This window comes from Etheostoma cragini, chromosome 2 (assembly GCF_013103735.1).
Source record: "Etheostoma cragini isolate CJK2018 chromosome 2, CSU_Ecrag_1.0, whole genome shotgun sequence".
Lineage (NCBI taxonomy): Eukaryota > Metazoa > Chordata > Actinopteri > Perciformes > Percidae > Etheostoma > Etheostoma cragini.
The window spans coordinates 9,787,500-9,814,422 of NC_048408.1; the positions used below are offsets into that span (position 1 = coordinate 9,787,500).

At 39.0% G+C, this 26,923-nt stretch overlaps 2 long non-coding RNA genes across 2 annotated transcripts in view; one reads left to right on the plus strand and one right to left on the minus strand.

Annotated features, from left to right (window-relative positions):
• The first annotated feature begins 1,140 nt into the window (after positions 1-1,140).
• On the plus strand, positions 1,141-22,711 carry LOC117954712. The gene is made up of 3 exons (XR_004658885.1): positions 1,141-1,151; positions 1,418-1,433; positions 22,220-22,711. It is a non-coding gene; the product is annotated as an uncharacterized LOC117954712 (long non-coding RNA).
• Positions 22,712-25,227: 2,516 nt separating this feature from the next.
• Positions 25,228-26,923, minus strand: part of LOC117954708 — an 8,386-nt gene continuing 6,690 nt past the window's right edge. The window contains exon 3 of the long non-coding RNA XR_004658882.1: positions 25,228-25,369. This is a non-coding gene — a long non-coding RNA (uncharacterized LOC117954708). The remainder of the gene's footprint in view (positions 25,370-26,923) is intronic.

Below are 26,923 nucleotides of genomic sequence, written 5' to 3' on the forward strand. Positions count from 1 at the left end.
ATCCTTTCACTGTGAAATGGTTAGTGTTATTCTTTGATAACATTGTCTTACATGTTGTAAAAGGTGTTCCATCACTAAAGGAGTGTTCATGATATTATACATCTGAGCTTCATTTTGAAATATTTAAATGACTTAAATTACTCTTTTATGTGTATCCTAAAGGGAGTGCATTTTGGAGTGAGATAATTGTTATTTTTGTACTTCACTCACAAAACAAACCACAGGCAACTAAAGAAAATGGTTAGCGTTATAATTTATTCATGTTGAACGAGACCCCTGTGTGGACAGTACAGAGTTAGTGTGCTCCATCACTATCCATTCTAAGTGCTGCACACAGCCCACTCTGTCTGTCATACTGAGCACACAGATTTATCTCTGACAAATAAATCAGGGACTGGAATGATGGCCTCTGACTTAGTCATGACTTGTAGCCCGCCTTTCCCACTCGTCAGCCACCAATTGGCGTATCTGTCAATCACTTGGCCTCCGTGATTTCCATGTGCCTCAGATTATGTATCGTTTATCATCTCAGCTCATCCAACCCCTGCAGCTGTCTATCATTTACCATAATCATTTCTCTCTCCTCCCAGTATGTTTGCCTGTCTCCTTCACTATTCCAACTCCCTCTTGGATCATTTTCCCCCTGTCATAAGCAAACTATAAAATCTTCCCCTCCTGTTCCTCCTCCACTTTCTCCACTTTATCTTTTCGTCATCTTCCCTCCCTTGCCACCTGCCCTGGATTTAAACCTAATGAGTCCTTTACATTTACCCCCTGCCTACAATAATATTCAGACTCCTAACTGGCACATCAAATGGACAACTTCAAAACTGAAGCCATTACATTACAATCCAGTTTCATTTGCATGATGGAGGACAAATTCCAACTGGAAAAACATTCATCAAAATGCCATTATTCACCATGTACACCACAAACAGGAAGTCGTTTGAAATCGTACACCTGCATGACAAAGAAAATACGCATGCTTTGTTTAGTTTTTTTTTAAAAGGTCGCAGAGTCGTACCATACAAATGGAAACCTGGGTTTAAGCTGATGTTTAAAGACTCTGCCTAAATTTCCATATAATAAAAAGTGGACTAATTTTAATGGCTCTTTGCAGACAGATCAATTTAATCCACCATGCTTCTGGTGTTACATATAGTCCAACAGGTTATACTCAGGTCTTTTTCAACAGAGTCCTTGACCCAAATCAGACATGAGTCGACCATTAATGGAATAGTTTTGCCGCATGTGCAGGGACCCGTGAGGACAACCAACTTTGAGAACAGGGTCCCAACAGTGTGTGTGATACAGGCCACTCGATAAAAAAAAAGGTCTGATGTGATACCAGCAATTAACTGGTTGATTTATGCAGCCAATGTACTTGCTAATAAATACGATGAGCCTTAGGAAATAGACCAAAGTAATTTTGGGTGAAAACACTACTTATCATTAAACTGACTACTCTATAATCTCTAATGTTGAACATTTATCACAGTCAACCTATGAGCCTCTGCACATCGCCGCTGAAGGTGGGGGGAGCCTATGGGAATCACTCTGTCTTCACCGAGTTGTGCTTTAATCTCTTCTACAACTCATGTTCAATTTGTGATGTGGTTTAGTATGGAACCACTTTAGTTTTTTTGTGCATGAGAAACTAATCGACTGGCTCATACACGTATGGGCTATAAAATCCCAATTTTAGTCAGCAGTCTGGGTAAAGCCAGAACCACACTGCTTGGGTTGGGTTGTCAAACAGTAATGTAGGCTACACAAGATTTATTTTGCAATGAAATAATGAGCTGTGTGGGTTGCCTCAATAAGCTACTTATAGCATGCATCGGAACTTAATACCTAAAATGTAGTTGAATCACTACTTTAACAATAGATAAATAATGACAGACACGTAACTATATGTACTGTGTAATGGGGCGTTAGCAACAAACCCACAGATAATTGTCACCCTGCACTTCCCATTAGCTCCATGGAGCATTTTAGAATATTTAATATTTTAGCATTGTTTTGATTTTGGGGCCAGCAACTGCTCGCTTCAGCATTGTTTTCAACAGCAGGTAGTGGTTTTCAGAAAAAAAAACTCTAAAAACTAACTGCAAGCTAACTGTCCAACACCAAGGAGCCCACATTTAGCAGCTAAAGAGAGAGATATTTCCAGATAAACATCACTAAAAAGGAGAGGTAAAATTAGAATGAGTGAATAGAACATTTTTTAAATTAAAAAATAAAGTTGCTAACTGCTTGTAAATCAGCCACTAACACGTTCCGCAAATCAAATTTATACTGCAAGTTTTTAGTGATTTTTAATTTATATGTCAGAGTTGTGTTAACAGCATGTTGTGCTGCCCCCAGTTGGCCAAAGAAAAATCAATGAATGCACTGTAGGTTTACCAATGACTTTGCCATGACCATGATCTTTTTCCAACCTTATCTAACTGCTTAAGTTGCTATACTATACCTAAACCACATCCCATATTTTGTCTAAGCGGCTGGACATGCAAATATGTGGCTAATGACTTTTTTAATTGAAAATCACAGGTCAGCCCAGTAGTGGAATGTGGCAAATGTATAAGGCACCAGGGAAACCATGCTTGCGTAGTACTATATTCGGTCAATATTGTGCTCAAAAGAAATGTGTACTTTGGGGTATCTCTTCTCTTCCTACCTCTCTTCTCCTCTCAGGCCTGTCAGGAGTAATAAATGTATGACCTAATGGGCTGCTGTGGTAAAACTTGAAAACAGAACCACCGCAGAGCGTCTCTGGCATCAGCCCAGTCTTAGAGAAAATATCCCTGCTGCCAGCCACCGACAACTCAAATCCAGTGAAGACTGATATTAGGGATGAGGGGGCGCAGAAAGCCTCTTATAAGTGAACTTTGCATCCCATCGCTGATGCGAAAAAAGTGTGTGGGTGTTAGCACATCCAAACGGTTGGAGGGATAGACAGACAGATTGAATTGAAAGTGGAGACCGTGAAAAAAAGATATAGTGGGGCATGAAGGCCATGGTTAAAATCTTAATATGTATATAGTACTATAAGAACATCTAATTTTAGAAAGTCAATTCTGTGTTACAACATCACACAAAGCACTCACATTTCATTGAGTGGTTGTCATCTTAAAGCTTCCTAAAGACCTTATAAACATCAGTGACGTGCAGCTCCCTGGTCTCAGAAGGGCAAACAGGTTTAATTAGAGACCTAAAACTTAGTTGCTTTTCATTCAGTGATTTCCCACCCCCAGTTTTCTTAAATAATTTAGAAGAACATCTAGGCGGGGTATGAGCTTCATATTCATTTTAACTGAAGGAGCTGCAAAGTCCTGTAGTAGATAAAAAATTACTCTTCAGTAAAGTGGAATTGTTATGATTTATTGAAGACTCATTACAGATGGATAGATCATTTTTGCATAGAACATTGGACGTTCATAGTCATGCTTTGGAAAAACAATATTGACTAGTGGGTCGAAACAGTGGCCACCTGTGATTTGTTGTGTTGTTGACCCATCCATCCACCCTGACCACCTTCCCACCATAGACTGCGTAGTCTATTAGTATTTATCCTTTTTACTTATCTATCATTTAGACTGGATGTCCATTGCCTTGGGCTTCCTTTGTGTTGGCATTTTAAACTCTGGTCGATTTTTGAGGAAGGTTAACCTTTTCTCAGATCTCTGTAGGGTAAATCCAGCCAGCTAGCTAGACCATCTGTCCAATCTGAGTTTTCTGTTGCACGACTAAAACAACTTTTAAATGTACACGTCCACAAAAACAAGTCACTGGAGGAGGTAGGTCTGGTAATGCAAGACTATAGACAATACATTAAAGGCAGACTTTGTCGCATTATTGTAAAGTCATGGGAATTACTCATTTGCTTGTGTCATAATTACTATGGCTGCTTGAGGGTTTTGTCATTAAACATAAAACATATGTTTAATTGGAGCACTTGATGAAAACTGTTGTGTTTCTTGGGAGGACAGGCTCCAACATTGAGTGTCAATGCAGAAAGTAGCATGCAGCCGAAAGTAAGGAAGATCGGGATGGTAAATTAAATACTTTAATGCAGGAGAGTTAAATCTGATAAAAATGAAATTATCACTTGCATTTTTATTACCTGTTTTACCTAACCTTAAAGTGGCCATATTATGACCAAATAATTTTTTGGGGATGTACGGTGTTATTTTGTGTCTCTGGTGGTTCCACAGACATCAAACCTGGAAAAAACATCCATGCTGTTTTGAGTGAGATACGGGTTTCTGAATATCCTCTGCCTTTGGTCTCCGGATGAGCTGTTCAAAATCTGCACAGCTTTCTACATAACTAGCCGAGACGAGGTGGCTAACCGTAGCATGCTAGAGCTAGCATGCTTGGTCGTTTTCAATGGCAAAACACTGCTACAACACACACTAGTTCATCATAATCTACAAAAGAACTACTTCCACGTCCCTGTTCTGCAGGTATTCCACACATGCACCCTCGTTTAGAAGAAGTCTCCCAGCTAATCCTGGCTTGTACTGACCAAAGTTGAAGAAAGAGTTATCTAGCTGATGTGATCTTACCTAGCTACTACACATGTGTGACTCCTAACAAAGGTTGTATAGAAATAGATGTCTCACTCTGTTGCTAAACAGAGACCTAACTGCACAGGGTGAAAACAGGATATGCAGTAATGTGAAGTACAACATAAATATGGTGTTTTTTTAAATGAAATTATGTAAACCTATTTTGGTACAACCTCAAAATATAATTATGAACCTGAAAATTAGCACAATATGGGCGCTTTAACAATAGTTTATCTGCCTTAACTATGATCTTTCCCTGATCATTACCATGCTGTAGTTGCCAATATGCAGATATGGCAGAATGCAAACATAAACCCTAAAAAATTCTTTATTTCATGACATAATTTAGGTTAGGCAGGGTTATCAAATATCCACTTCTTGGGTGGGCATGATGTGTTTTTCATCATCTAATAAATGTAATTACATTGTTGAGTTTAAGGGTGTTTATTTCCTTCTGGTTAGCAATGTTTTTTTGGTTTGAGAGATGGTTAGCGTCACCTGCCAGTGCGGTTCCAAAATTCAACAAAGCGTTTCCACTCTGCTACGATTTCCCCACATAGACATCACTATATAAGCAAATGTGAAATTTGATGAACATGAATGTAAAGATACACGCTCATTTCTCTTCTGCAACGCCATACAGGTATGCTGAAACTTCAAAAATGATACATAAGGAAAGGAGTTGCATGTAACAACTAGCCAACATGAGTTAGAGTTGCATTTAGCACGGATGTTAAAAATAATGTTGCTGTGCCAGTTTCTGATGTGACTATAGGACTGCTTATTAGGCTGGGGATGGTGACATGCTAATATTTGACTCTTCAATTAGTGGAAGCCTCATGCTCATCAGTTGATCTATATTATGATCATTACCAACAAAAGTTTAAATCAGAAACTGCAGCTTAGTCCATATTAAATGCAGGGAGTGAAACTCTGATGCATATGGACCCTCAGATCAATAAAATCAATTACAATTTCATCACACAGCGCGCAGCAAAAACTGCAAGGTCAGTTTTAAGAATGCCTATGTAAATAAAAGAAAATAGATTGAAGAGTTTAAACTTTAAAGAGTTACCAACTGGGATTATTTGCAGTGTCAGACTTTGTGGTTCAAGTACCCTTGACCGCAGTGAGATAAGCCATTATCTGGCTCTCTTGTTCACTCCACTGTCTTTGCTCTTTTATTCTTTCTCATTTATTTACAGTACTTCAGTCTGTCCAAGTGTGGGTATTTTGTTCCTCCCTGTTCCTAATCTATTTTTCATTCCAGCAACCAGCTTATTAAAAACTGGCTACCCAGTTAGAAAGCAGTCACTGTCCTGACTCCCTCACAGATAGCTGGTGGTTTCCTGCAAAGAATTTTTATGCTGGTTAAATGTCAACTTTATTTTTTTTATTTATTTTTTTTGTTGCATTTGATGACCACTGTTGTCTACATTTGGAAAACAAGTGACACAATCAAACAGGACTTTATTTGCCGTTACTTGGACGAAATATACATTTTACCAAATGTGAATCAAAAATATGCAAATGTATTGTAGTGTGTAGTGGAACTTTGAATGCTATTATAACAGCTAGGTAAAACGTAACATACACAAGATACACTCACTTTAATATACAAATTTGCATTGGATTTAAATGGTGTTCTTCTAAATACACAATATTAAATGGTTATAGTTTCTCTAAAGGGCAAAAAAGAAAGATGTATTATAAAATATGAAGGTTATCAAACCACTGCCTGTGTACTGCTAACATTAGTCACACTATGGTCTTAGCAATGTCATGTTACATGTCATAATACATAATAATACATGCCTTGTCATGTAAAACTTCTTCTCTTTGCTGTAATGCTACTCTAGAGATTTCACGTTGGTACACTTTTTTATTATTTATTAAAAAAGCAAGATGCTTTCAAAATGCCATTTAGACTGTAAAAGGGTCAGAAAACCAAATGTTGATGGTTGATGTTTGTCCCTTAACATCAACCTTTTCAGTTTCCATGTATTATACTTTGGATGGCGCACTTTTAGCCTGTCTTTATGACATTATAAAAACAGGGGGCTGATCACACTGTACATCAAATTTGACTCGTGTATACACTGTGGACATATTTAGTTGAATAATGATCCTTAAAAGGCCAAACCTTGAAGCACATCAATATTGAGGAACAGTTGCTTGGTCATGATATAACTCTTGTTAAGAGAGCATGAAAAACACCCAGCACTGCTAAGAAATACTCAAGGTAACTACCAGGAAATGTGTCTTAAAAGGTCTGTGGAGTTTTCTTGAAAACAAAAGAACGGTATGCTAACATTTAGTGTCACTCACAAGATGACTTGTGGGAATCCTTGAAGTCTAAATATTGTGTTGTCTAAATAACAGTTTTTCTTACATATAAAATTGTGCATTGTTTACATCCACAAGTGTGTTTCGGCTTTCTCCTGTTACCTGATTTCTCCAATGTCATGTAAGTGAACCTAATTTTCCCGGTTAGATTTCTCCTGAAGAACACGCATTTATCTGCCATGTTCACAAGCAACCAGGTTTCTAGTTGTCTATTGCATCAACAATAGACTGCAAAAAAGAAAATTGACAGCTCCTTCTTTACTGCTTTGGTTGAAACATTGTTAAGTGGCTTTGTTCTTTACTGCCACCAACTGTCGATCAACACTCCCAACTCGTAAAATACAGACGCGTGGTTAGTGGCTCTCAGCGCCAGATACGACGCAACAAAGCACGCTTCAGCTTATGTATGGAACGCAGAGGTCGTAGTACTAAGAGCGTTAACGGTAGCGAGTAGTATGAAATACCGAAATGCTGCGTAAAGAGGCTGGTTGGGGTGCTCGATGGGTCAAACAACATCTTGTCCCGCATGTCACAGAAGCATGTGTTTTATAATCCCACCCCTGATCTTTTCCTAAACTTAACTCACCTGTTCTTGTATCGTGTTTCACTGAAATGTACATTTTACAACCCCACCCACAAGGTGTCCCGTTCTTGTCCCGCATGTCAGTCAATAGATCCCAAAACAGAGCTTCAAAAGTGACATCAAGAATCCCGCCAAAGGCACATGACGAAGAGCAGAAAGTGGCAACAGGACTGTGAATCACATCGTCTGTGCTTAGACACATGCTTGTGCAAACAACAACACAAACAACACAAGGGCCCAATCATGAAGAAAACTGCTCCATAGTGTTGCTAGTGGTCAAAAACTCCAGAAGGCACCTTTAAAAGATGGAGATTACGAGGACCAGAAAAGCAGCCTTGCCAGACATTAATGTCACATCAAGATCCTGTGAATTTTTTCCTTTTATTCCAGCAAAAATGTAAATGACATTATATTACACTGACTGATGCTGGTTATTTAGTCTTAAAAATGCAAAGCCGTCAAACTTTTGACTGGAAAAAAATTACTTTGGACGGCTGTGAGTCTTTTTTTATCCTGTAGTGAGGGTAGTAATAACGCACATAAATTTGGCTGGGTTTGAAAACATTTAAGTTGACTACTATGGACTCCAAAACATAATATTTTACAAGAATTGTAGCATTAAGTTCACCCTTTAGGAGCACACCTCTAATTTATATGCTTTTGTTGTTTTTACTTTTATTGAAACTTCCAACAATGCCTTGGTTTGGTTTTTCTCTCTGAACTTAGTCCACTGATCAATAGCTTCCACAGCAGAGTGCTAGTCCTATAACGGAAATAGTGTGAGGACTAAAAGACAACATTAAAAGAAATATGATAACATGAGCTTAATTAAATTCTGATTTGGGTTGCTTGAAATAATTTGAGGCGCTGTAAAAAGAAGAAGAAAAACGCATTATTGATAGAAATGTGTTATTGCACTGAGAAAAGTGAGTGAAAGACGGATTGAAGCATCACCCATTTAAAAAACTGTTCAGTAATTCATTGAGATGCGTGCATAAATTAGATGTGGCTAACAAACACAAATCTGAATGTTTTGAAATGTGAAATGGCAAATTGTGCTTTCCATTGTAATTCAAATACACATAAATCCAAATACAAAGGGGAGCGATGATATTATTCAACCACTATCTGTTATCACTGGAGAACAGCCCACATCTTTGAATATGGATACAGTAAGTACTGGATAACTGGCTTATTTTCTTTTTAACAACTGATTGGTTCTGGTGGATTTGCTATTGTGTGTAGACTCTGCGTGTTTTAAAGAAAAGGGCAATTGAATTACGTATTTGACAATGCACAGCACCTGTAACTGTATTATCCATTATTGCTATTAACAATAGCAAACTTTTCCATTGGATATTTAGGAAATCAATATACCCTGAAACCTAGTTAAATGGTAATTAAAAGGGTTTGGTCTGTCCACTCTGACTGTCGGAACTCTGAACACCTGCCTAAATATTACTTTGTGAGCAGGGTCAATTCCTGGTCGGCAGGCATTGGCATTTACTGTTTTCACAGATTTGATCTCACTTTAGCAGAGGTGCGCCTGCAGTAGAGATCCTGAGAGGCAGTGTGGCTGTGTTGTGTGATAGAGAAGGGAGTGTTACGACATGCCAAATGCCTATAAAATCATACAAATGTGATGAATTTCATCCAAAACACTATATCCCTTTATAGGCAAACATGTTACCTGATATTTACTGATCTAAATAAATCCCTAACAAGACTCGACAGATTCGGCTGACTTCTGCATTCATTCGCAGCAAATCATTGTGGCTTACAGCTAACGTTAGCACATAGCAGTATGGATGACGATATGATTGAAAATGAAGAAAACAGAGATCCCAGAGATTCGGCAGATAAGCAGCAAGATATTGCCAATCATCCTCGGCCTTATCTGAGAGAGATGTTTGAGATAGTAGGCATCAAGACATACTCCTGGCAAATGCGCTAAAACTATGGGGAACTTCCTAATTAATGTCTGTTTGGTAATTCATATATAATCCTTTATTTCCTTTCCAGAAGCCATGTTTACACATACACATACATGTAGATTCCTTTACGTGTTAAGGGGAAGATTAAAAAAAGAGACACTGGATCTGTGAATTATCACAGAGTCACAATTGAATTCGTATCTTGCTGCTCAGTCAAAATCTTATTACCCTGGAGTCCCAGTCTCTGTCACAATAATCATATATGGGATGTTATATGCCTATTGGCAGAAATCCATTTAAAATGTAGGCAATGGCACATAAAGAGCCTTTTTCCATGTCCACTGAAGTTTCTCAGCTTGCACTCTAGTAACATTTGTATGGTCCAGGTAGCTTTGCATAAAATTCATTTGCAAGGCTACTTTTACTTGTATACTTATATAAATTTCCAAGCTTGTACTCTGTTACTTTTACTTGAGTAAAGAAATCAAATCAGTACTTCTACTTTTACTAGAGTATTTTTAACTCAGGTATCTGTACTTCTACTTAAATACACAAAGTGAGTACTTTTGCTATCTCTTCCGTACTGTACTTCTGTACAATAACTAGACATAGGGTACGTCCATCTCCCAAATGTAGAATCAGTCTCTGCAGTCATCTAAACCATCAAATTCCCGCACTCTTTTACTCACAGATTTCTTTACTATGGTGCCGAAACGTTTCCCGGTAGTGGTGAAATCTTAAAGAAACTACGGTAAAATACTTGTAACGGTAATAATATTAGCAAAATGTTATTAGTAATGCATTACATTACCGCGTTACAGCATAAAGCAACACATTAACCTACAGTAATTGCGGTACTTTTGCAGAGTATTACTCCCAACACTGTTCATAATGTACAGGGCTATGACGTGCTCCTCTTGCCAGCGCACCGTGGTAGTTGACAGTGCTTGGTCTAGCAAAGCCAGGTCTCAAATCAGTCAAGTGCTGTTATGGGAACCACCCAAAGAGTTTCCATAAATACTAGTTCCAGATAGTTTTTTACACACAATAACTTCTTAAGTAGATGTGTACAGCTGTGTTCCAAAAAGCCATTCTATCGCTTTTTGAGTGTCTTAGTTGTCTGTTGCCAGTCAGGGCTGGAAGGTTGCTTTCACTCAATATAAGCTCAGTCCTTATCAGGTTGCTGCTCGGTGCTGAGAGTTGACCTTCAAACATTATCTTCCCCCACTCTCCTCTCATCAAAGGGAGAAACGATAAGAACTGACTGTGTAGTGATAGAAACCTTCCATGGCAAGTCCTATTTGTGCACTCCTTCATTATAAGTCCGCAGACTGGCCAGCTCTGTTGTGGGGACTCCCCCAGCAAGTGATTTACTGCATCGGTGGTCATTATGGGCGTAAGGTGAGGTGGGGGCCATCGTTCATAGCACCACATCAAAAATGAGACACAGCCTTGAGGTCAAACACACAGGAGACAGACAAGGTTCAGTAGATTGTTGGATGAGGCAATACTGACCAAACAAGACTTTTCAAGTTAAGCCTTTTACATCACCTTTTTTTCTTAAAAACTAAAAAAAAATCAAGACAAATTAGTTCAAAGCCCTAACTATAATACATTGAAAAGGGGTAAACATTGCTTTTGTTTAAGCAGTAGCCTCACCTCAGCACTTCTCTTGGCACCCTGTCAAGCTAAAACTTCTCTTAATACAAAGAGAGTGACAAATGATTACGACAGAGGCCACATTTGAATTTTGGTGTGACGCCAGGCTGTGAGATGGCATCCACACAGACATCTGGTTGCAGCACCTGGTGTTGGTATGTTCTGTTTGAGTGGGATGCAATTAATGTAACCTACAAAGGCAGGATTTGTTTGTGCTCATTGGTTGGCCCACCTGGAGCTGCTTTTGGCAGTAGACTATTCTGAGAGTGGCAGTCAGGGGAGATGGCTCCTTCTCCATGTGTTAATTAACCTGGAGGTGACTGTACAAAGAGGGTTTTTTGGCTGCATTCTGCTGTGAGGGGGTTACCAGAATCCAACAAGCTCTTCTGTGTAAATGAGTTTGTATGTCAACTTTTGAAAAGGTGTTTTCTCAGCTTGTCAGTTGAGGACCCTTATGAATAACAGACAATCAATTATTACTTACAAGAAAGCCTTCACTTACTACTTTTATTTGTAAAAAAATAAATAAATCCCAAACTGCATGTGATATATGCATGACAAAAGTGATGACAAGAAGCCTTGTATAATCTCAGCCGATGTTCTCTGTGCTAATTAAAAGCTTAATTTAGATTTACATGTTGGCAATTAATGCCATCGAGACTGCCATCTAAATTCAGTTTGGCATGGCAGGTTAACAAGGGGCATGCATTTTTGTTCATTTTGCTAACAAGTGGGATGGCATCCTCCCTCAAATCACCTACTGGCTATAACCCCTGCAGTGTAGTGATGGTGAGTGGGAGCTCTGTTTGGGAGGCAAGAGTGGGCCGGTGTAGAGCGACAATCAGATTATACCCATGTGAGTCATTTTCTGAAGAATGTACACTGTACTTAACACAGATGACTCACAGCCACTCCAGTGTGTTTTTATGCTCGATACCAAGAGAGCCTTTCATAGAGATACTGTATGCCTTTGTTACAAGACTGCACAACTGTCAAGTTTACTACAGTATCAACAAATGTAATATTCCTTCTGGGTTGAACAGTAAAAGTTCAGCATTATCTGCAGAATTTTGAAAGCTCTCTTTAGATACTGTGAAGATTCTGTGCATACTTAGATTGCTTTTATTGTCTAACGTGTGTACGTTTCTGTTGGTTGGTTGTTGGTTTCTTCTTGTTGAGTTGTCCGATGTATGTTCAATGAGCCATATTGACTCACATTGGCTGCGACTTCATAACATAGTGGATAAAAGGTTAGTGACTTGTTGATTTTCACTTCACAAAAAATGTTCTTTTGCACATGTAAGCACTATTTCGCAGTTACTTCTAAAAAGACAATCATTTATTAATGTTGACTTATGAGCTGCAACATACATTTCCACAGTGTCAATGACAAAAATACAAATTAATGTTTGCACTGGATGAGAAATTCTACATTGCTGCACTGCAAATTGAGACCGCAGGTTTCTGCAGCATTCCTGTGGTTTTCAGGTGTAAGAGTTTAGAAGCTCTGCTTACTCACATATATTCTTACTTTCCACAATCACACATTGGAGATAACTTCAATGGCAAGCCATATGGATCCAGTAATCAGCACACAAGAGATGAGGGAAAAGACATCCACATTTCACCCACCTCCCCTTTTGTTGGCTTTATTATCTGTATATTTACTGCTTGTGTGCCACAAAATAACAAATATCTGTCTTTTCTTAAACTGAAAGAAAAGGACACACATGAGAAAAAGCTGTGAAAGGACAAGCTGAGCATAACTTTAACGTGAATTCAAATCAGGCAGACTAAGAACAACTGTGTGCGAGAGAACTTAATATAAGTAGCAATACAACACACAAATACTTAATTTGTAGTGAACATTGAGTAGGCTGCAAAATAAAAAAAATATAAGAGAGTTTTCTATCAACACCTTTCCATACAAATAGTCATATAGAATTCAAATATGGGATCCTAATTAGTAAAGTAACAAGTAAACAACAAGTAGTTGTCAAATAAATGTAATGGAGGAGGAATTAACAGTATTTCCCTTTTTAATTGAAGTGGAGTAGCAGTGATTTAGATATAGCAATGCATCATTGTTTGTAAACTTATGTTTTCAGTTATAACTGTTCTTTACGTGGGCAGGGTGTGCAGATGAACAGGGATTGGCCTCCTAGCTCCTTGCACTGGCGACCCAGGCCCATGCTTGGAGCTCGGAGCAGCCAAGGTCTTTGGAGATCAACTGGATGTCAATCTACAGACCTCCGTGATGCATTTTGCGTCATCTTGTGGATCTCGGCAGACCTCCACCGCCCTACTCAGCGGGGACCTCTGTGTGCTACAAACACAGAAAGAAGCCACACAGTGTTTTTCAGCACACACTGCCCACACTGCCATGACACAGAGCTGGATTTGAACCAGCAAAATATCTTTTTAGGTACTGTACTTGAGTGAGTCTACTTTGGCACTTTACTTTCCTTTATTATTTTTTCCCTATTGAACTTTGTTTCTTTTTGATCCAACATATCTAGTCTTTGATGTAACACAAAGTACCGTAGTATAATTCTACAATAGTTTCTCAACAGTGGTGGCTGATGTAAAGGGAAAAAATATCAAAAAGGAATTTTAAATTGATTTTTTTTGGAACACATTAACTTGGGTTGATCAATATTATATTACCTCTCCCCAGATTACATTGCCATCCAGTGTAGATAGTTTTTTTTTACCTTTTCTGTCCACACAAATGCCAAATTTCATGTATGAGCATGTTTCTTCTACATGGTTGGATGTATTTTGATGATGGAAACGTATATTTGTGTCCAACACATTGCCTAAAGGTCATTTCTTGAAGTAACATGGTGTTGAAGAAAATTAGATTAGGGAACGGTTAACTTAACTGCTAAGAGTGGTGTATTTTTCTGTCGAGCAGAACGGTGTATTTAATGGAAGAATTCAAAGTGAAGAAAAGATGCTCATGTTTGTTTTGATAACAAACTGTTGGAAGCCCTGATCTTGTGTCTATAAATATATTTTATTGAGGTGGCCAATGTATGATTTTCAACATCAAAAATTAAGATTGAAATTTGATTTCATCCGCAGAGAATAAATGCATAGGTGACAAATAAATATAGATTGCAGACTAGGTTGTTGGTGATGAATGATGATAATGAGGCCATCTTACCAACATCCCTCACCTCTGCTGAATGTAGAAAGCTCACCACTGTCCCTTGACAGTTTATCAGGAAGACATGTTCAGGTCACAAAGCACCAAGAAGGTCCCGCCCCTCCCTCCCATCCCACAAAGCCATTAGATCGCCATCACGGATCACTGCTTACTGAACTGTCACCACACAGGCCTACCACAGAGCTTAGAAGACCTTTGAACTTCTTTTGATGATTGCACTTTTCTGTGATACTTTTCTATAGGGCAAACTGAATCGGTTTCTACAATTGTTATTGAGTGGGAAATAGTTTTATTCCAGACTGAGATTTCTAGACAACTATTAAATGGATTGCAGTGAAATTTGTAAAAACATTGGTCCTCAAAGGATGAATCCTGCTGACTTTGGCAATCCCCTGGCCGTGACTTTTCATCAGATCCAATTTCTACATTATCCAATACTTTGGTTTATGACCAAATACCACCAAAATTAATGAGTGTGGTGTCCTTTCAAAATGTGCCTGGTTGGAATGGGCCAGTTGCTTAGCCTCCAGTATTGCTGCTTGCAGCTTTCTAAAAGAACCGCTCTTCCAAACAACATCACACTTGACATTGCACTTCCTTGTGTCCTGTGCAATATACCTGTCGTTACATAGTTGCGTCACCTAGCAATGCTAGAATACATGCATGGATTGCTAACAGCTAACTATTTGGGACTAGGTAATTTCCGGGAACTAAAACATTTAGACGAAAGTAATGTCGCTGATACTTGAAATGCTTGCTACGATGTAACATCTCTGACCTCTTTTTCTTCAACTGTTCTAGAATGTACTGTAGCAAGTGACGGAGACAGAGCTGTACCCAGCATGCTGTTTGGCGGTGTAACAGTTACAAGTTGTATCTTCTCAATACACTGAAATGTGTACATAATGCACTACTAATATGTATGTCCCGTGGATCTTAAGAACTCACATTTGTCTTGGGTCCTCAACAATACACTCGCCTAGTGTGAAGACGATCGGATTGGTCAGACAGACACAAACTTTTTCCATTTTAGTTAGATAAGATTCTCATCAGCCACAACTGCAGCATTTCAGTACTAATTAGCAAAGGTTAACATGTTAACAATCCAAAGTAAAATTTCCTATCAGGATTCAGGGACACATGTGGTCGGCAAGTACAGCCACCTAGCCCAGGGCTGTGACCGGATTGATTTTATTCATACATTTGTTTTTGAAATCATCTTCCATCAACCCATGTACGCACATAGATTTTCCTTCATGTTCATCTATTGAGCGAAAACATTTTCACCAAGGTCAATTTACTGGAGCTTTTTTTCACCTGGAACAAAATGGGATTGAAAGTGAATTCTTGACCTTGGAAACAGCAGTTGACAAAACCAGCTCACCACAGGCTCCACTCAGTAGCTGGACTTTGCCTTGCAGTCATGGAATTGTAGATGGTCAAAGCTCCATTTTTTTCCTGAGAACTTTAGGTCCATGTTGGCTTAAAGCTGTAGTTCACAGCAGTTAAAGCAAACAGTTTTGCCACAAGGTTCACTATTTGTCCTATTAGACTTTTTCTACCCTACAGTTAAAAGGAACCGGTGCCATCCCCTTACAGCAGTTGCTTCTGCACTGCTGCTGCAGTCAAGGTATTGATTAATATGCTGCTTGTTGGCTGCTTGTTTGCAAACAATCTTGACATCAACCAATCATCATTATTTGGATGGACTTTATTTCCCTAGAAGCACTTTGAACAGATTATCATGAAGGTAGCCGACAGCCCTCCTGCTATGATTCTCATACGTTCTTCCATTTCGTCTGCCCCTGCAAGAGTCTGATGCTGCACTCATTCTTTTTTTAAAGATTCTTTTTTGGTGGCATTTTAGGCCTTTATTTTGATAGGTTAGCCGAAGACATGAAAGGTGAGAGAGAAGTCAAATGATGATCAGTAAATGACTGCAGGTCAGAGTCGAACTCCGGCCCGCTGCATTGAGGAGTAAACCATTATATATTGGTGCCTAAATATTCATTTCTATTCTATTTAAATGCAGTTCTATTTTATTATCCGTTTCATTGGGTTTTTAAATACTCTTATGATGTACTTCTTCCCCTTACATAAAGGACTTTGAGTTGCGTGTTGTGTTTGAAAGTAGTTTAAAAAAAGCCTTGCCAGGAGGAGGCACAATGCGGACCAAGTGTATTCTTGAATGCCAACTTGCACTGCATTGTCCAGTTTGTATCAACACTTTCTCAAGTTTACTCCCTGCGAAATGTGTTGCAAGGGATGTCATTTCAGTTTCCAAATGAACACAGATTAATCAAATTTCAGCATAAGTTTACTGTATTAGTGAGTTTAAAAAACTCCATAGTGGCAATTTAGTGTGGCCGAAAATAATATAGGATTGTAGAATTCACAATAATGTTGATATTGCAGTTGTCTTAATCAATACAACCCTTTCAAAAACATTGAAATGTTGCATAACAACAAATGAAGCTCCTTCATGTTTAATTGAAGAGGGTGAATGGCTATAGAAATCCATCTGAATGGTTTAATTTATTTGAATGCACATGGTTTGAAAATGCAGATAGAGACAAAGATTTGTTTTCATGCAAAATATCCTGCATGCATTTCTTTATTTAAGCTGATGCCCAAAGCAGAGTGTGAAGAGAAAATCACAGCATCTACCCATGGAACAGACCCAGAGCCTCACACTGGGGAAGGCGAGAGTGAACAACAATGCTGCCTTTCTCTCTCCAAAGCACCAGAAACAATTTGGCTCTATGTCCATTTGGCTTCTGCTCTGGCTATCCATCCATTCCTGAGTACAGAGCACTCATTTCAGAAGTGTATTACGGTCAACATAATGGCTCCAATATAGAGCCACTTCAGAAGTAATTCAGCATCCTAGATTATTTGTCCAGGGGACATTGGCCAAACCAGGTGTGGTGTAGCTGTAAAAATGGCAGAAAATGAAGAAAAAATAATATTTCTTAATTTTAATTCAGTTATTACTTCTGTTTTATTAAACATTTTTCGTTGTGTTTTGACATGTTAAAAACTGGAAAAAATTAAGAAAATGGCTTATGTATGACCAAATTTTATTTTCCATTAGGAAGTGTAGCAAAAGAACAAGAAAAATGTAAATACCCCTTCTAAAATCTGCCAAGACCTGCAGTGACATATAATCTACATTAAAAATGCTAAGTTAAAATGTTTTCACATGATTTCCACATAATAAACTGCAGGCACAGTGAAATCCTGATAAGTAGCAGGGTATTTTTATCACATTGAAACGTAGTTGGTCATTCTCCACTTATTCCTTCACATGCACCCACACATGCAAACAAATCCACCCAAGCACAACTGTTCACTCTACAAAAGGTTAAGCCTTCGTTAAATTGGCTATAATAGATGAAAAGTATGAATCCATGAATACATTTCATCAAGAATAAAAATCAATGACAAAAACAAGTATTGCATTTCTTACATAACATTATTTCAAAATGGAAAAAAACGTCAGAACTCCAGAGTATTCATTTTTCCAATTTTTTTTCCAACATTACTACCTAGTAATGTTTATGTTATTTGCATTCACTAATCCAAATGTTCCTCAAAATATGCATGACGGTTTGATGGAAACAGCTAGTGAGGTTTGTGACCCACCAACATGCATCTGGACTAGATGCATGTTGCATGATGTTGCATGATGTCACCAGATGATCTGGTGACATCTTCCAATAAAATCAGTTCAGCTGACACATAAATAGAAAAGAAAATGAATGACTGAACATACGTTTTCCTCTGTGTCATGGCTAAGGGGAGTAAAACCAACCACCTTTCCTCTTCCTGTATGATTGAATGACCCTGGACAACCTGAAGCATGGGTTGTTAACTTTCATGTTCATCTGTGTATTTCACACAGCACTGTAGTATATTGAACACAGTTGGAGTGTACTAGTCTATTGGTTCAATAGGGATTTTATGGAGCCATGATCAGTCTACAGTCACATTTTAACTGGTTATTCATGATTAACTTTAGATTAGTTAAGGCCTGGATACAATAGAAGCTTGCTAAAGTATTGACGAACTGGCTACTTCATGAAATACTGTAGCTGATGAGCCAAAATATAAGATGGCTTCTACGCTTTGTGCATATGTTTCCTGAATTTCATGTCAAAACTTTTATTAGGTTCTTTGAAAATAACTTGGGTGTTCTAAAGTTTGCAATGTGCTGCTGTCAATTTGGAGCCATTTTATGTTCTCTGATTAAGATCGTATCATCCTTTGGGGAGATGTGTAAGAAGTGGAAGTGATTTATAATGCAATAAAGCCTGTGAATGTCATCATCGCTTGCCCACACCACCAAGGTAAAAACACCTTGTATTATGGGAGCCGTAAAGCCCATAGGGTTTTGAGAAAAAGACCACTCAGTGATGTCAAGGTCTGTCAGACTGACAGGTTTCTTTCTTATTTATATATTTATATTTATAGACCGTCATGCAGCAAATGATGTCTTTGCATCAGGCTTAAATGCTTCTTAGTTTTAAAGAACATATGTAAATAATTTGGAATATACCAGAATTCTATGTGTAACACATACTTGTACCACACAATACTGATAATGAGTAACAGATCAAGGCACGCTGTAGACCCCTTTCTTTAGACTGGTTGGATACATTTCATTGTGCCAAAGAATATTTCAAAATTTCACAATAGAAAAAATAAAACCTTCTAATGAGGAAGTTGCCACAATAGACCTGAACAGACATAGAGAGTGGAATTTGAGTGAATACATGTTAAAATATTTAGTGATAAATATATGGAGATAAGTTGTCACTTTGAGAGCGTTGCACTGCAAAGTTTTAATCACATTCTCACTTTGCCTACAAGGCAGTGCAGAACTGAACCATAATTTCCCTGCAAACTGTCTGCAGGACCATGTTCGTGTAAGGTAATAGGAACTTTGCCTTCAGCTATGAAAACACCTCTCACCGGCAGCCCATCAAATGTCCTCAACATCCTGACAGCCTGGACCCTCATGGGTGGCAGTTACATTGTTAAAGAAAAAAGACATTGTCTCCAAAGATCCGGCTACTCCATCCTTAGCTGTTAGCAGGATTCATTTTGTCTTCCTCCGCTTTTGTTCAACCTAGATTATGTTCTGTCTGCCGGCACATTCCAGAGCTCAACGGTAGTCAGAGATCTGAAAAGGTAACACGACTTGGGAACAACTTTTGTGCATTAATATATCTGTGGCAACTATGGCTCTGTTTCCCATGAGGACACATATATCTCGTTATTAAAAACTGGCGTCTGTTTTGAATTATAAATGGTAGAAGATCATCAATATACTTCCACAAAGTAAGCAGTATTTTTCGATGGAAAACGGGAAAACCAAAAGTACATACAGTACATTCAGAAAGAACAGACTACTTACATCCTCTGTTAGACCCTAAAGCAATTGCTTTTTTTTCTTATTTATTCATTATGAAGTTTACAGACAGCAGATCAACTTATTGTTAGCTGCAACACTACTATTATGTATGACAAAACAAAACACAAGTATAAATGGAATCCCACAGTATACACTGACACCAGGTGCACCATGTTACCGGAGTTAAGTGTAACCCAGAATTACTTACAAAACAAGTTTTTTTAAAGAGAAAATGTGTCTCTCAAACAAGCACCCTTAGTGTCACTTTGAATGTCTGCCAGTGAAAGCAGATTTTTTTTTTTTAAGTCAACAACATCTAACGTTACTTTTTTTTTCTCCTCAAAGTGTACAGATTGCCTTTTATGTCTAAATTAAAAGTCTATTGGGCAAAGAGAAAATGTTGGCAGCTCTCAAGTGAGCTACAAACATTACTTCAGAAGAAAGATGGCATATAACTACAGGGAGTCCCTGTCCTTGTTTGTGTTGACATCTGAAGGATTTATTCAGTGAGGATGAAAATGCTGCTCCAAACATCCATCTCTAAATGTGACATGTTGCTATAAAGTATATCTCACAGGGAAAGTCTGCGGCACTGGAAACTTAATGGTGTTATTAGAGGTCAGTGTTTGGCTCAAGCTGAAGACGTAACAGCTGACTCAACAACCTGTACAGAGAACAGTGTTGTCTACAGTAGACAGATAGAGACAGAATAAAACTGACTCTCAGTTGACTTGTTTGGCCTTCAACACTGGATGTCCAAGTGCATGACCTGTCACCTGTCACCTATCACCATATCGTCAAAGCACCATCGTTGCTTAACCTCAACCAGGCCTGAATATTGTATAAATAACTAATAAGAAGTTTGTCCAACATCAACACTGTATAGCTAGTCTGCAGCCATGTCACCAGTTTTGCAGGTATTTGGTCATAAATCAAAGGTTATTACAATTCTTCATGTGAGGCCAATGACAGTTAACAGTGTCGCAATCTTAGTTAATTCTCTCGCTAGATTTGTCGAGCTTTAAGAAAAAATTTAGAAACTATTTTTCTAAAAAAGTTGCCTAGTGACAATTCTAGCAACTTTTGGCTATGTCCATGACGATTCACTTCTAGGTTGGCTCCGGTGACGCGGGACATTTTGGATTCTGGATGTTAAATTTTTTTCCGGCTGGATGTCAGTCACCTTCCACTTGCTTTTTGTTTTAATTTCAAACTCCGGTGGATGTATGATGACTGTGATTAACTGCTCCTCAGATCTCTGCATGGTAAATCCAGACAGCTAGCAAGACTATCTGTGAAATCGGATTGCCTCAGTGGGTGGAGCTGTGAATGTGCGTGCAACCAATCGTTGAGCCCCGTTTGATTGTCCATCTTGAAAAATTATAATAAAATGTTGTTAAAAGCTTGCATATTATGTAAATATGTGTATAGATGTATGAGGTGAAAGATCTGCAAATTAGTGTGTGCTAGCAACATGTAGCAACATTTTACTTCATTCCACTGAGCCAGAGTTCGTGGCAATACATCCCTAGTTGTCCAGACATTTCACTCAGACTAAAATGTGGTGTACGATGAAAAGTCAAGGGATTACCATGATGATTAGGAAGCTTAAATGAAAGTGTAGTACTGTGGTTTAAATGAGAAGCACAAGCTGATAACAACCAAACATAAGTGAGAACACCGTAATGCAACACAGCACAGATTGGAAAGACTTAACATTTTAAAATTCTTGATGTGAACAACACACATTCATAAAAAGCAGTGGGTCTGATCACTGCAGTTTAAACTGTAAAAGTTTCTCTAACAAAGATGCCGACATGAAAAAAACAGAATAGCTGCTGATAATACGATTGAGAACGGGTTATTTAGCATTTTTGCTACAAATGGTATTTTGGTATGATTCTCGTATTCAATTTTCACGGTGTCAAAATAAATCTGCTCCTTTTCCCAAAATCAAAACTAGAACACAACATGTATCAGGAGAGCATTTTAATGACTGGAGTTCTTCACTTTTATCTATTATCAAACACACACACACACACACACACACACACACACACACACACACACACACACACACACACACTGCGTATGGTATTCCATTTAATCCAATGATGACGTCCACTTCTGTCTTTTAATGGTAAGTTGTCTGATGGCTAAGTAGTCCTATCATGGACCCACAGGTTCTATTGCAGGTGGGGCATTTCTGCATGGTATTGATGTTACTGGCCTTCATGGGTGTGGGCATCCTCCTGAGCCTTCTTTGTCTCCTGATTGTCCTTTCCTCCTCCAAATTGGGTACCATCAAGACATAGCTGCCACCAGGTGTTGCGGTCAGCAGCGAAATAGCAGTCTGTTGGGCGTACAGGTGTAGGGCATCCTTACGACATGCCCCAGCTACCGCAATTGGTGCAGGGTGATTGTGGCCTCAATACTCTTGCAGCCTTTTCTCCTGAGGTTCTCAATGTGTCACACTCTGTCACGCCAACTGATTCCCAGGATGCCCGGAAGACAGCAGGTATGGAAGTGTTCCAGGTACTTGTATAGTACTGGTGTATTTTGTCATTTGTAGATTTTGCACTCTTGTAAATGGGTGGAAAAGGGTTTCCTCCAAAGTCCTTGGATTAAAGAACAAAATCAGTGCTGGACTGTAGGCTTTCTTCAGCTTCAATTGTGAACCCTTTAAGCTGCATTGATATTGTGTGCTTAGGGGGTGTGCACATTTAATAGAAAGTGAAATGCAGCTCTAGAAGATGTTGCAAAGTAAAGAACAGAGTGAGTGGTAAAATAGGTGCTTGTTTTGTGGAATATCGGGTATTATATTGACTCAATGTAAGTGTCTACAGTTTAATGTATTCTCACAGCTGGCCCTCAGTGTTTGCTGTCTTCCAGCTATTCTGGTACATGCTTTGTTGTTTTTCTTTTGTCATGAATGGTACATTGTTTTTAAAATAATGGTTGATAGTACATTTTGTTATAAGATAGCAATGTAAGAAATTGTTACCCTGAGTTACATTGCTGGCACTCTTCTTGGGGAGAGAGAAAATCTCTTGGATCAAGAAAATTAAGTAAGACTTGAAGATATTTGGTTTGCTTTATTTTCTGAATATTAATTAAACTATAATAGATGAAATAAATTGATTAAACTTAATTTTAGTATATGGAAATTAAACAATTAAATTGATCTAAATGCACATAATTAACTGTACTATATTGAGCCTAAAAATAATTAGTAATTTCTACTCAAAAATAGTTATGCTAATATGTATTTTATAATCTAAAATTACTACAAAGAATTGTTAAACATTGTTACAGCTTTTATAATATAAGTACACTCAACTTACAAATATGGACAACAGATTTAGTCACATACGTTTTTAATATAAATTCTGCCATTTTTCTTGTAACAGTGTTACAAAAGTTGCCTCAGTTGTTATATTTATTGTTTAGTCAGCCCCTCTGTCCACCTTCAGCCACTTTTAACTTCCCCTACAGGCCCATGCATTTCTGAAGTTACAAGCCACAATTTTGTAGGAAATTACATTATTGAATTTGACCATGGTGTGCTACAGTTTAGTTGAAGAACCAGTCATTTAAATGTAAATGATAACTGTAAACACCCAAATCAAGACTACATAAAGTCAGCAAATATTTAGCTGTGTGTAAAGCTCCTTGTGTATGAAAACTTGCAATCAATTAAGTCAAAAACATAAAGATTATTTTTGCATAAATGGTGCAGGGGTGTCGAATATTAATTAAAAGTGGTTCGGAGCGATCACTTGTGTGTCAGTTAAGCAGAGCTGCAGAACGTGCACTGTGCCTTGCTGGTCCTGTGTGTGGGATTCGATGGGTGCCGGAGCAGAAGGGCCACCATGCTTTGGCAGTGTTACAATAATATGGTAACACAGAACCTTGCGTAGGAGGGTCTGGCGAGTCCATACAGCCTTATGGGATGGAAGAAAAATGTGCTCTGGTTTATTGGCATTTGTTTAAACCAGTCACAATTGGTGGGCAGCGCTAGGCGCCATTCAGAACAACAGCACCTCTGCAAAATTGCCACAGCTAGCAATCGGGATTTACCCTGCAGGGATCTGAGGAGAGTCATCATAAATCGATTGGAGTATAAAATGCCAAGACAAAGAAAGCTGAAGGTAATGGACATCCTGCTTCAATAAGGGACATCCGGTGGAATTTCCAGCTGCATTGAAGCAATCCTGGAAGTGGAACGTTGTGGATATGCGTAAACTACAATAATATGGTTATATAAACCTACATGCTACACGATAAAGTGGCTAGTAAGAGTTACGGTTCTCCACATCACTACCAAATGTTACCCACACTTGGTGAGTGGGTGGGTGTTAGTAGGTAACCAGTAGGCAATATATTGTGATGTTTTAAATGGTTTCATTAACAGTCTGGAAAAAACAACAAATTTCTTCTACATTTTGTTTCAGCCAATGCAGCCGCCCTTCTTCCATTAGTATCGTTGGGAAACATCTAGGACCTTGTGCCACCCCACAGGCGACTGTAAGTAACCCAGGCAGCTGTAGAGAAGGGTGGTGGTACAAACCGCTTGGTAGACGCAGATTTTTGTGTTAAGATGAAGGTTCCTGTTCTGAAAAACATGCTGTTGGATCTGTCTATCCTGGTCGTCATTGTCAATGCTATTGTATTCAGAGATAATGCTCCCCGGGTATTTGAATGATGGAACAACTGACAGTTTCAGTTTTTCATCTGCAACAGTGAAGATGGGTGGGATGTTGGCATTCCACTGGCAGAATACTACTGTTTTGTCAGAGTTGATGGTCAACCCCATCCTGCTGCATCTAGGACCGACTGGAGATCTTGTGGAGAGCAAGCTATGAGAGCGCAGTCATCTGCATACTGCATCTCAAGTATCCTCACTCTCTGCAGTTTGGTGGTTGCCTGTAGCCTCCTGATATCAAAGAGGTTACCATCCAGCCTGTACGCTACTGTCACCCCACTGTTATCTTCAATCTCCTTGTAGAGAAGCTGGGCAACACATATGAGGAAGATGTTAAAAAGCACTGGTACCAGTACACAACCCTGCCTTACCCCTGTGCGCACAGGAAAGGGCTAGACTATTGCCCTCCTATAGCCACCCTAGAAGTCATTCCATCATGAAACTGCCAGAGGATGTTTACAAACTTAGTGGGGCATCCAATCAGGATGAGGACTTCCCACAAGAGATCTCTCTGCACAGTGTCAAAGGCTTTGGAGAGGTTGACAAAAGCCATAAACAGGTCTTCATCTTGCTCCCTACACTCGCAGTGTGACTCCGGTAGCATAGAGTGTGATTTCATTAATCAGCCCCTGTAGCATCATCTTGGCCAGGACCTTGCCTGCCACGGCAAGAAGTGACATGCCCTTATGGTTGACACAAACGGCCCCATCCTTTTTGGTTTTAAATACGGTGACAATACTGGCATCTCTCCATTGCTGTGGGATGTTTTCATCAGCCCTAACCTTGGTGATGTAATTATGTAATGCTCTTGTGCAGAAATACCCTCCCTGTTTTAGCAGTTCTGCTTTAGCAGGGTGTTCAAAATGTTCAGCACACCTCTCCGGGATGCTATTCTGGTCTTTCAGGACTTTGAGCCCGTCTGCTGTTTTCAGGGGATTGATGCAGTGAATTCTTGGGCCGTAGATGGATTGATAGATGTGCTTTGTGCATGTTGCTTGGTAGATTATGGATGAACCCAGAGTTGTTTTCAAACCAGTCTCAATTGTTATTGCTCCTATAGCTGATTGTTTGGGCTGCTGCTTCATGTAGGGTTTGCAGTAATAGAGGTCCGCTGCTGTTTTGTGGCATTTCCACCCCTTTGGAGGAGTTCTAGCTCCCCTAGTTTCTCAGCCAGAGAGCGATGAAACTCATTCCTTTTAGTGGTGACTTATAGGCAAACACAGTTTAACCGCCTCCTACTGGGTCCACGTTTCTGCAATGGGGTGTGGGGGGGTGGGCACACTTTCCTGAGAACCTTGGTCATGATCATGCAGTGATCTGTCCAGCATTCTGCCCCTCTCATGAGCCGGGTTATGAGAACTTCTTTGATGTCACAACAACTCACGATGACATAATCAATCGGGCGCCAAAGTTTGATGCCAACTCAACAAAATAGGTGGTGATAATGTGATTGAAAAAAGGTTATACTATTTTGCATTTTTGTTAGAAATGGTATTTTTGTATGGTTCTCACATTCAATTTTCACAGTGTCACAATAAATGAATTGTTTTCCCAAAATCAAACCTACAAAACTACAGGCATCAGGAAATCATTTTAGTGACTTGAGCTCTTCATTTTTATCACTTATCATACAGACAGACACACACACACACACACACACACACACGGTCCACTTGGCACATGCTTCTTCCTGTGTGGGGAAAATGAAGTTGAAGGGGAGTTTGCCAGCTGAGTAACACAACCATATACCACACCACAGCCTGCAGCACTAAAGCCCAGAAAGAAGCAGTATCCATCTACATACTCCATCTGAGGAAACAAATGAACTGCAGTTTTATAGCTTATCCTGCTGAGCCGGAACATAAGAAGTGCTGGAGGATTTTAGAGAACCAATGGGTAAGAAAAATGGTGACGGAAATGCTGAGTTTTGGGGAACTAAAAAAAAAACCAAACAAACTTTGCTGAACAAAATGGAGCTGTCTGGCTAGATGAAAGGCTATATCCGTTGATGAGAAAATGGCTATTAAGTAACAAGGCCGTCTGCTCTGAGCGCTACTCGGTTGTGTAGAAATTGTCCCTCCGGTGCACTTTAACTTGGGTAGTGTACAAGGGTTCATGAACACTGAGGCACTCAGGAGGGTAAAGTTTAAAAAGCCTTTATTTTATTTCATGGCTAAATCATTAAAACAAGGCAAAGCGTATCGGCCGTGAGGCCTTCATCAAGTCAAGTATAAAAGGTTTGCATTTAAACTGTATCTCATAGCCTATTGGCCAGTAGTCACTTGGGATGAGCGAGTACAGCATTATCTGTATCTGTATCTGTATCTGTTTACCACATGAATAATCTGTGTCCGGATCCGTACTCGGACTGGGCGGGGCCTAAACCAGAATTGGTCAGATTTAAACCGGAAGTTGGTCGGGCTCTCTTGAAATGTGCGGGGCTTTAACCGGTATGTTTTTTTAAGCATGCAATTGATATGAGTTGATCAAAAATTGTTATATTTATTGCTGATTTGAAAACTATTTACATGACA